This window comes from Eulemur rufifrons, chromosome 7 (assembly GCF_041146395.1).
Source record: "Eulemur rufifrons isolate Redbay chromosome 7, OSU_ERuf_1, whole genome shotgun sequence".
NCBI lineage: Eukaryota > Metazoa > Chordata > Mammalia > Primates > Lemuridae > Eulemur > Eulemur rufifrons.
In genome coordinates this window covers 65,286,044-65,300,599 of record NC_090989.1, presented here as the reverse complement: position 1 = coordinate 65,300,599, position 14,556 = coordinate 65,286,044, and the positions used below count along the sequence as shown (strand labels likewise).

At 49.5% G+C, this 14,556-nt stretch overlaps 1 protein-coding gene across 1 annotated transcript in view; it reads left to right on the top strand.

Annotated features, from left to right (window-relative positions):
- The first annotated feature begins 269 nt into the window (after positions 1-269).
- SEMA5B (semaphorin 5B) overlaps positions 270-14,556 on the top strand; it is a 112,266-nt gene continuing 97,979 nt past the window's right edge. The window contains exon 1 of the mRNA XM_069472707.1: positions 270-323. The gene's annotated coding sequence lies outside the window, so the exon portion shown is untranslated. The remainder of the gene's footprint in view (positions 324-14,556) is intronic.

The window sequence follows — 14,556 nt, the reverse complement described above, 5'->3', positions numbered from 1 at the left end:
CTCGGTCCCCTCCTCCCTGCTCTCTCCAGCGCGCGGGGTCGGGAGCTGGTTGGAGCGCGGGGGTTGGTGCCAGAGCCCAGCTCCGCGGAGCCAGGCTAGTCGGCCGCGCGTCCAGCGGCTGCTGGGAGCCCGAGCGCTTCGGGCGCGGGCCCGGGTGGAGACTGCACGGGAGCGCCGAGCCGAGGGCTGGGGCCCGTTCCTGCGCGGCCGCCCGGTTCCCAGACGGGCTGTCAGCCCTTCTGGTTCGCCCCCGCCGCTCCGTGCCACCGGGAGCCGGGAGCCCCCGAGAGCAGCCGGGAACCGGGCACCTGCGCAGCCCGGAGGTGAGTCCCGGGAGCCCCGGGCGCTTTCCCCGCGCTGACGGAGGCTGCAAGTTGCAAACTTCAGCAAGTTGGGTGGGTAGAGGGGTAGAGGCCCTGGGGCGGTGGCAAGTTGGAGCCAGGTGGGGTGGCTGCGGGCGGGAGCACAGAGGGTCCCCGGGCTTCCGCGCCGCCCGCGGCTACCTCCGCTTGGGCGCCCTCGGCGCTGCCGCCTTCCCGCCGCCCGCCAGCTCCGGGTTCTGGTTGAAGTGGGCCCTCCCCGGGCTGCGGTCGGCGCGTCTGGGCTGCAGTCTGGATGGGGACCCAGGGCCTGATCCTGGAGGAGGGGGACGGACGTTTGAAAGCCTGGGAGAAAGCAGGGCAGAGACGCCGAGACTGGCGCGGACATGGAGGCTCCCAGAGAGCCGGCAAGTAAACGGGGTGGAGGGAGAGTGCGGGCGGCAAGGCGCGTGGGAACGCGTGGTCCGCCTGGAGTGTGAAATCTCCCGCTCCGGGACGTTCCCGCTCCGCCGCCGCCGCCTGCGGGGCCCCCACCCGGATTCTTCCCAGACCCCCTCCAGGACACCCTTGCCCTCACCGGGTCCTGCGGAGCCCAAACTCTGCCCGCCAGGCCTGGAGCCCTGCGCTCCCGCCTCGGCGGGTGGAGAGGGGTGCGGCGGCGGGAACCCGGGACGCGAACGGCGATTTCCCGATTTATTTTTCTCATGGTAATTTGTCTTTGTGGTCTGGGCTGCCCATTCACTTTCCGCTCACGTCGTACGGGAGATCCAGCGCGGAGGGAGGGAACGGGGGGCGCTCGGGCACAGGGAGGGATGGAGACAGGAGAGGGGATCCGGGACCCGCGCGGGGCCGAAGCCAGAGGGAAGTGCTCGTAGGACCGGCGGAGGAAGAAGGCGAGGCTCGAGCGGACCGGCCACACGGAACCGACTCCTTCGCCTACCGCAAACTTTAAACAGGAGGACCACCTGCAGCGCCGTACTTGCCCCCTCCTCATCCCCCCGCCCCGTGCCCAGTCCTCGGGTCAATCTGACCGCCCTGACGCGCCAGGCAGGAGTGGGCCCCGAGTTTGGATGGGGAGAGATGAAACTGGACTCTACCCCCACCCCTGCGACCCACTCCAGGATGCCTACCCTCGGGTGCGCTCCTTGCCGGCCAACAGAATTGGAATGGGGTGTTGAAAGCTTGCCTGTGTCTAGACCCCACAGTGACCCTACATTCTCTGGTCCTAGCTCCCATTTTTTTCCTTCAGCCCCTAGCAGATCCGACCTCCTTCCACGTTTCTCAGGCACCCCCACCCGCCACCCCACATTGGCCTCGGTGCCTGTCTCCAGCGCCCTTCCTGCCTGTTTGCTCCTCCTCCTCCCCACGCCCACGTCCCCTCCTCACCTTTTAGCCTATTCTTAGCCTATTCTCCATTCTTTCTCCTCACTCCCACCCCCCTTTTCATCTTGACATTCATAAGTGGCCTCTAATCATCGTTTCTGAGCTGGAATAGATGACCTTGAGGAAGGGGTAAGGGAGGAACTTGAGCCTTAGAACTGGACCTCAACTAATGAAAAGGGAGACAATTTAAGAAGCATCGTGGAAAGAAACCGCGGGTACCCTGCCCCAAGTCTAGGTTTCCAATGGAGGAGGAAGGAGAATGTCATATCAAAAAGAGGGAGGGAGAACTTGCCGCTGGGTCACTCATAGGGCTGTGAGACTGTTCTGGGCCTTCCTGGGAGTGGTGCCAGGCAGACCACTCAGAAGGTAGAGCTGCCTCTCTCTGGCTGTTCCAGGTTGGGAAAGATTTGTGTATGTGAATGTCTGTGTGAGTGTGTGTGTGTTTCGGGGGAGACAGCTCCTTTCTGCACATCAACAGCTACCACCACCAGTTTGGGAAGGACTGGCAGATCTTGCATCTCTTTTCTCATTCCAGTCAATGCTAGCGCCTTCCTTCTCCAGAGCTGATAGTAGCCACCATTATCATCATTGTAGGCATCAAACACTCTTTAAGAACCTACAGTGTGCAATTCACCATACTAGGTGCTGGTAGATACAAAGAGGTACAGGAAGGAGCCCATGCCTGGAGAGGTTGCTAAATTCGCCAGTTTGATCCTGAGACACTTGTGTATGTGCTTGGGAAGGGAGAACGTGGACGGGAAAATACACAGGCAGGACAAGCCAACAAGGTGCCAAATGATAACCAAGGGTTTAGATAAGGACTGGTTAAAAAAAGCTTGGTGACTCAGGTGGGACAGAGAGCTGGGATGTTTACTCTGCCTTGAGAGAGGGGAGCCAGCACCCACTTCCTCACCAGATGTCTGTATAGGGAAGGTGGGACAGCAGAAGGGATGGAGGGGAAAGGACTCCCTTACCACTTTCCCTAGAGCTAAACTAGGAAGACAAGAGAAGCCTCTTGTAGATTGCTACCTCCTTTTTGGGATTGGAGGAGCCCCAGAAACTATCTTGTCTTAGGAAGAACCTCTTGGCTTATTTGAAAACCTCTCCATTAGTCACTTCTTATTGAGGCCCAAAGCTGGAAGAGGTTGGAGATTGTCCATGTCAGGGGAATCAAACTCAAATGCCTACAAAGGGCAGGCAGGTAACAATGTGTTGATTAGATAATTAGAGTGGCTCAGCCTGTGGACGATTGGGTGTTCAAAGTTAAATTGGCCAAATGAAATGGTCCAAACAAAATCAATTTCTAGCCCTTGAGTAATCTGACCCCCTTTATCTATAGATTAAGAAATTAAGATTCTAAGAAGTGATCTCACCTACTTTGGATGTAAAGTTATCGTTTCTCTCTGATGCCTTGGGGATTGCTTGGAATACCCCACAGCCTGGTCCTACCTCCGACCTGCCAGACCCCTGCCTTGCCCGTACCCTCTGGACCCATTAAGATTTTTCTGTGAGATGATAAGTTCCTTAAGGTCAGGGAGCCATCTTGTATTATAAAAATCTGAGCACTTCACCTCCATTAATACAGCGTTCCAAATTCAGAGCCAAGACTGGATCTCAGGTCTTCTGTCCCTCTCCCCACTAGAATCTGGTGGGACCAATTTTATTCTTTTTTTTTTTTTTTTTTTTTTTGAGACAGGGTCTTGCTCTGTCACCCAGACTGGAGTGCAGTGGCACCATCATAGCTTAGTGCAACCTTGAACTCCTGGGCTCAAGTGATCCTCCTGGCTCAGTCTCCTGAGTGCCTGGGACTACAGGCATGTTCCACCGTGTCTGGCCAATTTTATCCTTAATAAAAAAGAAAAAATCCAACCATGACTTTTTGTTTCCTATAATGTAGCAAAGATATTGGATGAGAAAAGATAGGACTCTCACATTGGATGTTTGCAGATCCCAAGAAACATCAAGAAACCCCTGGCTGGGCACAGTGGCTCACGCCTATAATCCTAGCACTCTGGGAGACTGAGGTGGGAGGATCACTTGAGGTTAGGAGTTCGACTTGTGCAAGAGACCCCATCTCTACTAAAAATAGAAAAATTTAGTGGGGCACGGTGGTGCATACCTGTAGTCCCAGCTACTTGGGAGGCTGAGCCAGGAGGATCGCTTGAGCCTAGGAGTTTGAGGTTGCAGTGAGCTATGATCACACTACTGTACTCTAGCCAGGATGACAGAGAGAGACTCTGCCTAAAAAAAAAAAGGAAAGAAAGCCCTGAGTCCTGAGTGTGGGTCTAAAAAAAGGAAAGGGAACTCCAACAAGGGGTAGAGGGATGGCGGACATTGAATGAAGATTAGACTGACAAGGTTGCTGGATGGAGTATATGTATTTGGGAAGAGGATGCTATTGGATACAATTATTTTGAACATTGTCCATGATACCCCTGTCCTTAGTCTTGGTCACTCTCCTGTATCCCACAGGGAAAGTCAGTAAGATGGCAACTCGGATCAATACCAATATGGCAACCAGTTCACTGCTTTCATTGAGGACTGAAGTGGTAGAATGGACACAGTGGGCAAAAAGACAAGATCCCTGATGAGAAGTGCATGTGACCTTGTTATATTGCCTTAAAGGCCCCAGGGCTGAGTTCTGGTACCCCACCACCCAGACCCTGTCAATAGCCAGATGTTCCCCATGATCATAACAAGCGTTGTCTCTGTTATTGCCCGGGTTCAGGGTAAATGAGACCAACAGTGGCAATAAACACACATGTTCGTTATTTCCCAAGTACCTACTATGTGCCAGGCACTGTTCTAGGAGGTATGGATACAACAGTAAATAAGACATGTCTCTGACCTCCCCTGATGGAGGTGAATCAGCATAACTTGAACACAATTATCAGCATTGCCTTGACTTCTATGGTGGAATTTACTCGGGGGGTGTGTGTGTGTGTGTGTGTGTGTTTCCCTGGGGGTTTTTCTGGGTGACCTGACAGCTAATGTGGAGTTGTCCAAAGGACCTGGAGTTTAGGGGGAGGGCTGAGAGGGCTAGGATTCCACCACCTTAGCTGTTCCCCTACTTCCAAGTCCCTCTCCATGCCTCAGATTCCTCACTTCTCAAGTGGGGCTGAGCATCTGCCTTGTACTGTGGTATAGACAGAGGCAAAGCCAGGCACCAGGAGATCTGGGGATGACAACTATTGGGAGGGAGTGTTATTTATACTTACGGGTCTGAACCCCAGCGGGTCCTGGGGACTATCCTGTGCCTCATTTAGTCACCTCAATCACTAGCCTGCCTTCATTCCTTGATGGCGTGTGTGTGTGTGTGTGTGTGTGTGCGCGCGCGTGCGTGTGTTGAAAATGGTTATTTCCGATGAATAAGTTTTCTTTCCATTCTGATCTTTGCATTTGAGTTTAGCCATCACTAAGTTGGTCTTAAATTTATGACAACACTTAAATAACTTGGTCTTAAGTGTATGGCAAGAGGCCAAAGCAAGTGTCTTGACTAATGGAGTTTCACTGCATTGACAAGACTGAGCCCTTCTTTTTTATAGCTTGCAGGGGCAACACCTGGATGTTTCACAGGCATAGTGCTGTACTTTTGCAAACCTCCCTCTCTGAGACTTTTGGTTTGATGACATCTGCCTTAGCTGAAGAGATGATTCTCTAATGGTTAATCTGGAAAGGAATGATCTTTGTGTGTGCCATTCTCAATCTCAGATGGATCTCCTCCAAAACTTTCCTTCTGAAGAAATTTCTCTTATGACCAGCTTGAATGCTAGAAAGTGGCAGGGAGAAGTTCCAGCTGGGAGCAGAGTTCTGAAAGGAAAGGGAAGGGAGGGTGCTGAATGTTCTGTGGCTCTGCTATGTCACTTCCCTTCCCTTCTGTTTTAGTGTTTTGCTTTAATGAGCATGAGAGAGGAAAACCAAACCTTGCAGAACGCACTCTTTAATCCTGACGTGTGGGGGGCTCGCTATTGAGAAATTATGAGACTTGGTGGCTTCAGAGTAGAACAACAACCACCACAACAAAAGAAGATGGTTTTCTGTCCAATTTGCTGCTAGGTAAAGCAGAGAAAGCAGGAGAGACCCCTGGGATGGGGACAGGGCTTGGGGGAGTTTGACCTTGTGCTCAATTGGTCTACTTATCTTCCTCTACTGTCAAACTTGAAATAGAAGGACAAGGATTCCACCCGTACATGAAAGCTTTAAAGGCAATGCTGTATGTGCTGAGTCCCACCATGACACTGCCCTTATCCATCTGAGTTCAGTAAGGATGACTTAATCAGACTTGCACATGGAACTTGTTTGTATTTGAAGCCTTCTCGATGGTATCAGAATATCTCTGCATTTGAACCAGGAATGTCTCTGGCTGGCATCTTTTGTGATGGAAAGGTTGGTACTTGGAGGATAGTTGGTGACCATCTGTTCTGCCAGGCCCCCTGAGGATCAAATTAGAAGAGATAGGTCTAAGTTTCTGAGGGAGGAGGCTGTGTTAGAAATGAGGGGGGAATCCCTGCTTGAGTGCTTCTGCCAAACCATTAGCTTCCTTGGCTGTAAAAGTGAGGTGTTCAGAAGGACCCTAAAGCCCTTTCTGGCCCTCAAGTCAGTGGTTTGGAATGGATATTGCAGATGTTTTGTGGATTATTTGTGGAGAGTGTTAGTCTCAGGCTAGTTTCCAGGTGCCGTCCAGGGCTCCTGTTGGTAACCCATCTGCCTGCCAGTTGCTGCATCTTCAGAGAGTGCATTCACCTTTTCTCTTCAGCCTGAGCCAAACATCATTTGGAAGGTAAATGGGCTGTATATTGAGGCATATGTGCATGTATAAACATAGATATACATCCGGGCATAAACATAGATACAATGTATTGCAACGCTGTGCATTATTCAGTCTGATCATCAGATTACCTGCAGCTCTGCTCCTCCACCAGACTGCCCAGAGAGGCAACTGCAGGGAAATGGCTTGTGGGGTAGCAATTTAGGTCCATTCCCACTTGCCAGCCCCACTGGTCTACCTGAGCCAAAGCTCCCTCCCTACTGCCTCCTCATTGTCCTGGAGGCCCCCCAGGAGCCCCACCCACAAGGAGTACAAAAGAACTGCAGTTGGCTCTTAATTATTCAGGGATAGATGGATCCAGTGTTTGAAGCACTCAACTCAGGCCTCTTCTTTCCCTTCTTTCTTCCGTGCCTTGAGTAACTCTATATCTGTAGTGAGAAGCTGAGGGAGATCTTATCACTTAACACAAACTTTTGTTTCTAGCAGCCAGTTCCCTCTGCTCCTCTTCCCTCAAGGCGCCTGGGGGAAACTGGGAGCCCTCTGAAAGGCCTCACCCACCCAAAGCAGGCTGCTCTTAAGGTTTACACATTGCTCTGTCCGTCGGTGTGTATTTCTGCCCAAAAGCAGGACACAAGAGGAAAATACCACTAGCTCCTGCTTATGCAGGGTCAGGTCCCTGTAGATTTCCCAGGATCCTGGGTTTCTTTCCTGGTCCCTTTTGTAGAGCCTGTACTTTCGGTTTACAGTCACCTGGTACCCTGGGTCAAGAGTCTACCTATAGAGCGATGTCCTTGTGGTAAAAGCTCCCAACAGGCAAAGTTTAAGAAGCCCTTCTGTTAATGTCCCCCAAGGCCGAGGGTAATTTTCCTGCATAGACCAGGTGCCTGGGGGCACCTGCTCCCTTTCACATCTCTCTAGCTTCCAGAGTGGGTCTTTCTTCACATGCTTGGCCCAGTCTAGAAAGAAGGCTAACCGTGAAACAGGGTGAGCAGCCTCAAGCGTACCTTTGTATACAGGTGAGAGAGGCTTGGTCCAGCTCAGCCCCTAATTCACTGGTTCCCATAAGAATCACCTGCAGAGCTTTTAAAAAATTATATGATAGCCCCATCCTAGATCTTAATTAAGTTGGAATCCCTGTGAGTGGAGCCTGGGCATTGGTGTTTTTTTTTTTTTTTTTTTTTTTTTAGCTTCTCATGGTTGAGAGCCACTGACCTAAATCTTCTTTCCTGGACTCCGCCTGGCCTCACGCCAATGGCAGGCAGAACCTCTTAGCCCTCAGCCCTTTAAGACAGCCAGGTCCTTTCTAATCAGTACCAGCTACAGCTCCTGGCATTCAGATCATAGTTACTGTTTGTGTTCCTGTGTTCTGAATTTAATGACTTTCTATTATAAGCTGATTGTGGGAGCTCCTGTCTGGTTACTTCTTTTTGGTCATTTTTTCTTAAAAAGCATTTATAAAAGTAATGCATGGTCATTCAACATTTTTGCATATTTCCTTCTAGAGATGTATGTAAGAAAATTGTGATTGTACTATCTGTGCTGTTTTGTAACCAGCATTTTCATTTAACAACATACTGTAATAATTTGTTAAATGATTTAACAAATAACTGTAATAATTTCCCCATGTCCTAAGTGTTCTCCTAGAATGGGCTTCTTAATGGTTGCCTGGTATTCCATCACATGGATGTGGCATAATTTATTTAACAACCCCCCTGTGGTTGGACATTTAAATTGTAAACCATTTTTCACTCTTATAAATAATGCTGCAGTGAACATCCTTATCCATAAATCTTTGTGCCTATCGATGATTATTTCCTCAGAACAGATTTCTAGAAGTAGAATATTTATGCTTCCTTCTAACATGGACCATTTAGACCATTTTTGACTGACTTCTTAAAGCAATAAAAGGTTTTTGGATTCAAAGCTAAAATACCAAACTATTTCCACTGAACTCCTCGGAGGCTTCAGGATGACTACTTTGCCATACCTGACTTAGGACCAGACTCCCTTGACCTGGCCTAGGTCCTAGGCTCCAACTCTAGGTCAATCTCACACAATGCTGCCACGTCCCTTCAGATGAACTTGGAGTCTCTCCTGCCCTTGACCTCTGGCATCCTTGGTTTCTCCTTTCACCTTCTCAGCTCTTTCCTTTTCACAACTCCAGCCCCTGAACTATCAGTAAATACTGCTCAGTGCCTGCAAGATATTGTTCTATAATATTATTAACAGCTGTTATTTATTGAGCTGTTACTATGTACCAGACAGTCTGCTAAACTTTGTACATGCATTATCTCTTTTAATCACCATGTGCCTTATGTACACATATTCTTTTTCTCTCCACTTTCCCCATAAGGAAACTGAAACCTTGAGAAATGAAACAATTTGTCCAAGGTCACACAGCTAATAAGTAGTAGAGCTGGGATTTAAACCCAGAGCCTACACACTTAACTCCTGCATATGCTATTCTCCATCCTCTTGGGGTAACTCTTGGCTTGTTGTCAACAAGTTGTTCAAAATGTTCCAACAACATCCCATGGACATATGCTGTGCCTTTCTCCAGCAGAAGAGGGCAGGAGATGGGGGTGCTGTTCATAAGTGCCCCCTTTTCTTTTTTATTTCCTATGTCCTCACCCTCTTTCTACAAGTAACTCATGCTAGAAAACATTTCTTGCCTCTTCATTGACCAGCTGCCAAGATCCCAGCATGCCTTGCAAGCTGAACAGGTCCAAGTTATGACATATCCCTATTGCAGCTTCTTCAGCCAGTCGGAAGAATTTCAATGCTACTTTCCCAGTATAGATTATAAGGCTGTCAGAGAACTATGCTATAGTAATGGTGGGGGATAGGTAGCCTGACTTCTGTTGGAAGTCAAATACTCCTTAAAGTGGAGGATCAGATCTATTCTTGCATTCTTGCCTCTTTAGTGTTGTCATTGCTGAGAAGGTCAAGAAATGGCAACCAAAACTGTCCTTCTGATTCGATTCTGACCATGACCAAGAACTAGGTAATGTGACAGACGATCAGATGAAAGAGGCCACATCAGGGTAGTGTTGATAATAGCCAAGGAAAGAAATGACATGCCCAGAGACCTCCCTTAGACTGTAGGAAGTCTGATTTGGAGAAGTATGATTGTATGATTAGGGATTCCAAAAGAGAAGATGGTTTGTGGCAGGTGAGATTCTGAAAGATGAAGCTTCACATTTTTATTCACAACTTGGATGAAACTGGAGTCAGCGAGCTTAATCAAATTTGTTGATGACAAGGCCATGATAGGCAGCTCCTATAAAAGACAGAATAAAGATTCAAAAATGATCTCAACAAACTGGAATGCTGAGTTTAAACTAACAAGATGAAATTTAACAGCAGCAGATGGAAAGTCCCATTTAGATTGCAGAAATTAATTACTCAAGTTCATGAGAGGGTTGGGGGTTGGGGCAGACCTGATTTGGCTGAGGTCCTGAGAAAAAGATCTGAGGGGTTTAATTGTGCACAGCCTTTCTCAGAGCCAACAAGGTGATTGGGTTGCTCAAAATAACACCGTCTTAAATCCCACTAAGAGAAATACAGGTTCTAGATTGAATTCTCCCTGGTCATTCTGTGCTCATTTCTGAACACAGATTTTAGAGGGACCCTGACCAACTCAAGTGTGCTTGGTGGAGAGGGTCCAGCTTCAAGGGGGAGTTGGGAAACCCAGCCACAAAAGGTCTGGTGAAAGAATTTCCTCTGTTTAGAAACGGAGAAAACGCTGAGGGTCACAGTGGTTGACCACAGAGGCAGCAGGACTTCCTGTAGAAGAGAACAAGGCTCAGCAGCCTAGGAGAACCAGAGGAGCCCAGAGTGGAAAGTACAGGGACCTTGATTTTTCTAGAATGAGCATCTTCCCAGCCAGATGGGTTCTAGTGGAGTAAGCTTCTGTTGCATCACTGGCTGGCAGTCCTGCTGCCTGGTTTTTAGGGGACTCAGATCCCGGAGCCAGATGATCAACTCGGCAGTGTACCTTTCTCTCTATGTGGCTCTGAGGCTGGAACACCCACTTCCCTTCCTGATTTCTCCAGAGCAGTGGTTCTCAAAGCAAGGTCCCTGACTTGCAGCAACAGCAGCACCCAGAGCTTGGCAGGAATGCAACGATTCTTGGGCTGTACCCTAGACCCACTAAATCAGCAACCCCTGGGGTGGGGCCCAGCAACCTGTGCTTTAAAAAGCCCTACAGGTCATTCTGTTGCATGCTGAAATTTGAGACACTGCTTTGGACCACGCTAGGTCATTCCTTCTGTTGCTGAATGCTTGTGGCACTTATCTGAAACTCAACCCACGACCCTTTACCAGGGAAGCAGTGGAGACTCTTAGAATGAGCATGGGCTTGAGAATGAGATAGACTTGGGTTCAAACCCAGCTTGGCTGTTTTTTGGTTGTACATTTTGTATAAGTTCATTTCCCTCTCTGGTTTTGTTTTGTTTTCTAACCATAAGGTGATGAGGAGGACTAGTTTAAAGGAGCATTAAGTGAGCTCATGTAGATGCTCATTATTAGAATCAGGTCAGCCCGGGAAGTATAGTTGGCTCTTGGTATCTGTGGCTTCCACATCCATTGGTTCAACCAACCGTGGATGGAACACGCTAAGGCAAAAAATGTGTCTGTACTGAACAAGTACAGACTTTTTTCTCTAGTCATTATTCCCTAAACAATACCATATAACAGCTATTTACATAACATTTACATTGTGTTAGATGTTGTAAGTAATCTAGAGATGATTTAAAGTAAGCAGGAGGATGTGTGTAGGTTATATGCAAATACCACACCGTTTTATATAAAGTACTTGTGCATCCGTGGATTTTGGTATCTGCAGGAGGTCCTGGAACTAATCCCCCACAGATATGAGGGGATGACTGTGTCTTCTTCTTCTTTTTTAATTCACTTTAAATCAAAAGCTAGAAAGACTGTGTCTTCCTATTGGCATCACAGTTGCCTCTCCTACAGCGTCCTGTCTTCCCCGTGAGCTCTCCTTGAGCCTTCAAAGGGAGTTCTGGGTGTAGAGTCCCTTGTATCCCCTCACAGCACACAGCAATGTGGGGGCTCGCTGGAGTTAGGGATCAGTTAACACTTGGGCTGCCAGCTCCACACCTCCCGATGGAGAGCCAGGGCAGCTGTCCCTCCCACCCCTCATCCTCCTGGAACCCCTGTCCTGTGAGCATGAGCTTCATCCCTACAGTGGACCTGGGTCTCACCAAACCTGATCTTCTGAGGCCTGTGAGTCTTGACTTCCTGCCCTCAGCATGCAGTTTAATCTGCTAAAGCCATCAGTTGAAAGTCTTGGAGCCCAAACATCTCATGGTGGCCTCAAACTTTCAACAGTAAGAAGCCTGAGTTGCTGGTGTCAAGGCAGACAGTAATGTGAGTGGACCCTTCTTGGAGGTGCGAGTTGCCTGAGTGACCCGTATAAGTCCCTACTGAGCGGTCAGCAGGTGGAGTCTTGAGTTCCTTGGAGACAGAGAGCTCATGGCCCCCCAGGGAGGCCGATTTGATTTTTTGGGCAACACTGCCCATAGAAAGTTCTTGTGTTTCTCTGAAGTCTGTTTCTCTTCCTACGGGTTCTATTATAGCTCTTCTCCTTGTGGCTGTTGGGTCCCTCTCCTATGCCACAGCTTTCCCAACGTTGGAAGCCAATCAGCCTCCCACCTCCTCCCCACTCTGATTTGTTTCTCATCTCTGGTGCCAGACTCTGAAGATCCTCCTACTTGTCTCAAGTGAAGGTCACCAGGACCAAATCCGGCCCTCCAGGTGAGGCCTGACCAGCACACCCCTATCGGTGCATGTATCACACCTTCTAATAACATAGCCTCGACTCTGAACTGGCTGCTTTTAGCAGCCACAGCGCTGTGAATCTCTACCGGGCCTACAGCCAACCAATACCCCCAGGTCTCTTTAACATAAATGATTACTCAGCCCCATCTTCCCAATTTTGTCTTTGTGCTTATATGAGTTTCCTAGGGCTGCATAACAAAGGACCACAAACTAGGTGGCTTAAACAACAGATGCGTATTGTCTTGCAGTCCTGGAGCCTAGAAGTCTGAGATCAAGGTGTTGGCAGGATTGGTTCCTGCTAAGGGCTATGAGAGAGAATCTATTCCGTGCCCTGCCCTAGCAGAGGTGGATAGCCAGCAGTCTGTGGTGTGCCTTGGTTTACAGAAGCGTTGACATAATTTCTGCCTTCATCTTTGCATGCTGTTCTCCCTGTGTGCATTTCTGTCTCTAAATTTTCGCTTTTATAAGGACACCAGTCATATTGGTTGGGGCTCACCCTCCTCCGGAATGACCTCATCTAATTACATCTGCAACAATCCCATTTCCAAATAAAGTCACATTCTGAGGTATTGGTGGTTAAAACTTCAATATATGAGTTTTGGGGGAACATAGGTCATCCCATAACAGTGCTATATGGCCTTTTGGTCTCCTGTTTGGCACATTTTCCCCTAATTTATTTCATCTTAAGTTCAGTCCATCTCTGCAGCTGATTAAGATATTTCAGATCCTGTCTCTGCCATCCAGTATATCTGCTGTTGCTCCCGGCTTCAAGTGCTTCTTGTATATTGATCCAAGGAATTGATCCAAGGTTGAATGGGGTGGTATGGGTCGGAGCTCTACGGCACACCTCTGGACGCTTCCCTGCAAGGGGCTGTGATCCATTGCTAAGTACTCAACCTGCTCTATGTCCCACTAATTCTACTGCCTTCTGGTTTCCTCTCTCTAGCTTGTACACAGCAATTTCATGAAGAGCTTGTCAGATGTTTCACTCAAGATCAGCTCCACGGCAAGCGTCATTTCCCGTCTACCAGCATGGTAACCCTGTCAGTGGAGGAGAGGAGCTTTGCCTGGCAGGATTTGTCCCTCAACTGTCTGCCATGACCTCAGCTGCCCTTGTCTAGTGCCCCCTACCTTTCCTTTAGAGTCTCTGCAGGAATCTTTCTCGGGTGACGCATTGAGTTTACCTCTCTGTGGTTTGCAAAAACCACCTCAGACCCCTTTCTAGAAGGGAGGCCTCCCAGCCCCCAGTGCGTGCCAGGATCTTGTCAGGGTTCCTGTGAGCTCCCCACAGCTGTGCTGGGCCTCATTTGCATGTTCCCTGTTCCCTGTTGCCTGTCTTGGCCAAGTGGCTTGAACTCATTCAGAGCAGCTGGAGCCTCTTTTGCCGGCCTCTCACCAGCCTCCGGCTTGGTCCTCCTGTGCTCAAAGCTCTGTTCTTCTTTCCTTCCTGTGGGATCCCACAAGCTGGAGACAGCTGTAGGACACCGCCTTAGCGCCCCGCAGCATCCTTTGCCCCTCCAGTCCTCTCTTTCCCCTGCAGTGTTTCCTTCTCTCCTTTCTGTTCTTGCCCACGACTGTGGGGTCAGCACCTACGTGAAGGTGAGGGGTGCTTCAAGGGGCTGGACTCGGGGCAGGGAGGGATGCTGGACGTGAAGGCCTCAGATGCCCCGTGGAGGAGTCAGGCTTGGAGGGCAGCCTGGGTGGCAGGAAAAGCCTGGAGCCACACAGACCTGGGTTTGAGCCCCTGCCCTGCCATTTACTGTTTGGGTGGCTTTAGGCACATTATTTCCCTTCTCTGAGGCTCGGTTTCCTCATCTATGAACTGGCCATAGTGCCGACCTCAGAGAGTTGTCATGGGAATTGAATGAAATCAGTTCCTTTTTGTAAAGCAGGTCACCTGGAAAAGTGCCTGGGACCCCAAGGCACCAAACGGAATCGTCCCTCCGCAGAGTGCGCTAGTGAGCTGGAGCTCCACTGTGGTGGGATGGGGAGGGGGTGGGGGAGGAAGTGGCGTCAGGGACCGGGCCCAGCAGGAGGGTGAGGGCCAGGGCTGTGGAGGCCACGGGAGTGGAGAAGGAGTGTCTGAGAGAGATGGGGAAGGGAGCAGCCCGGGCCTCTGGGCAGTTCCCAGAAGGGGCGGGTGTGGTGAGGATTTCCTGGGTTATGAGAGCTCACATTGTAGCAGGCCATTTAACAAGCTGTATGTATTTTAGGTCAAGAAGGCCCTAAGAGTGCCCCCATTTTACAGCTGGGGTGACTGAGACGTGCTGAGAGAAGGAGGTA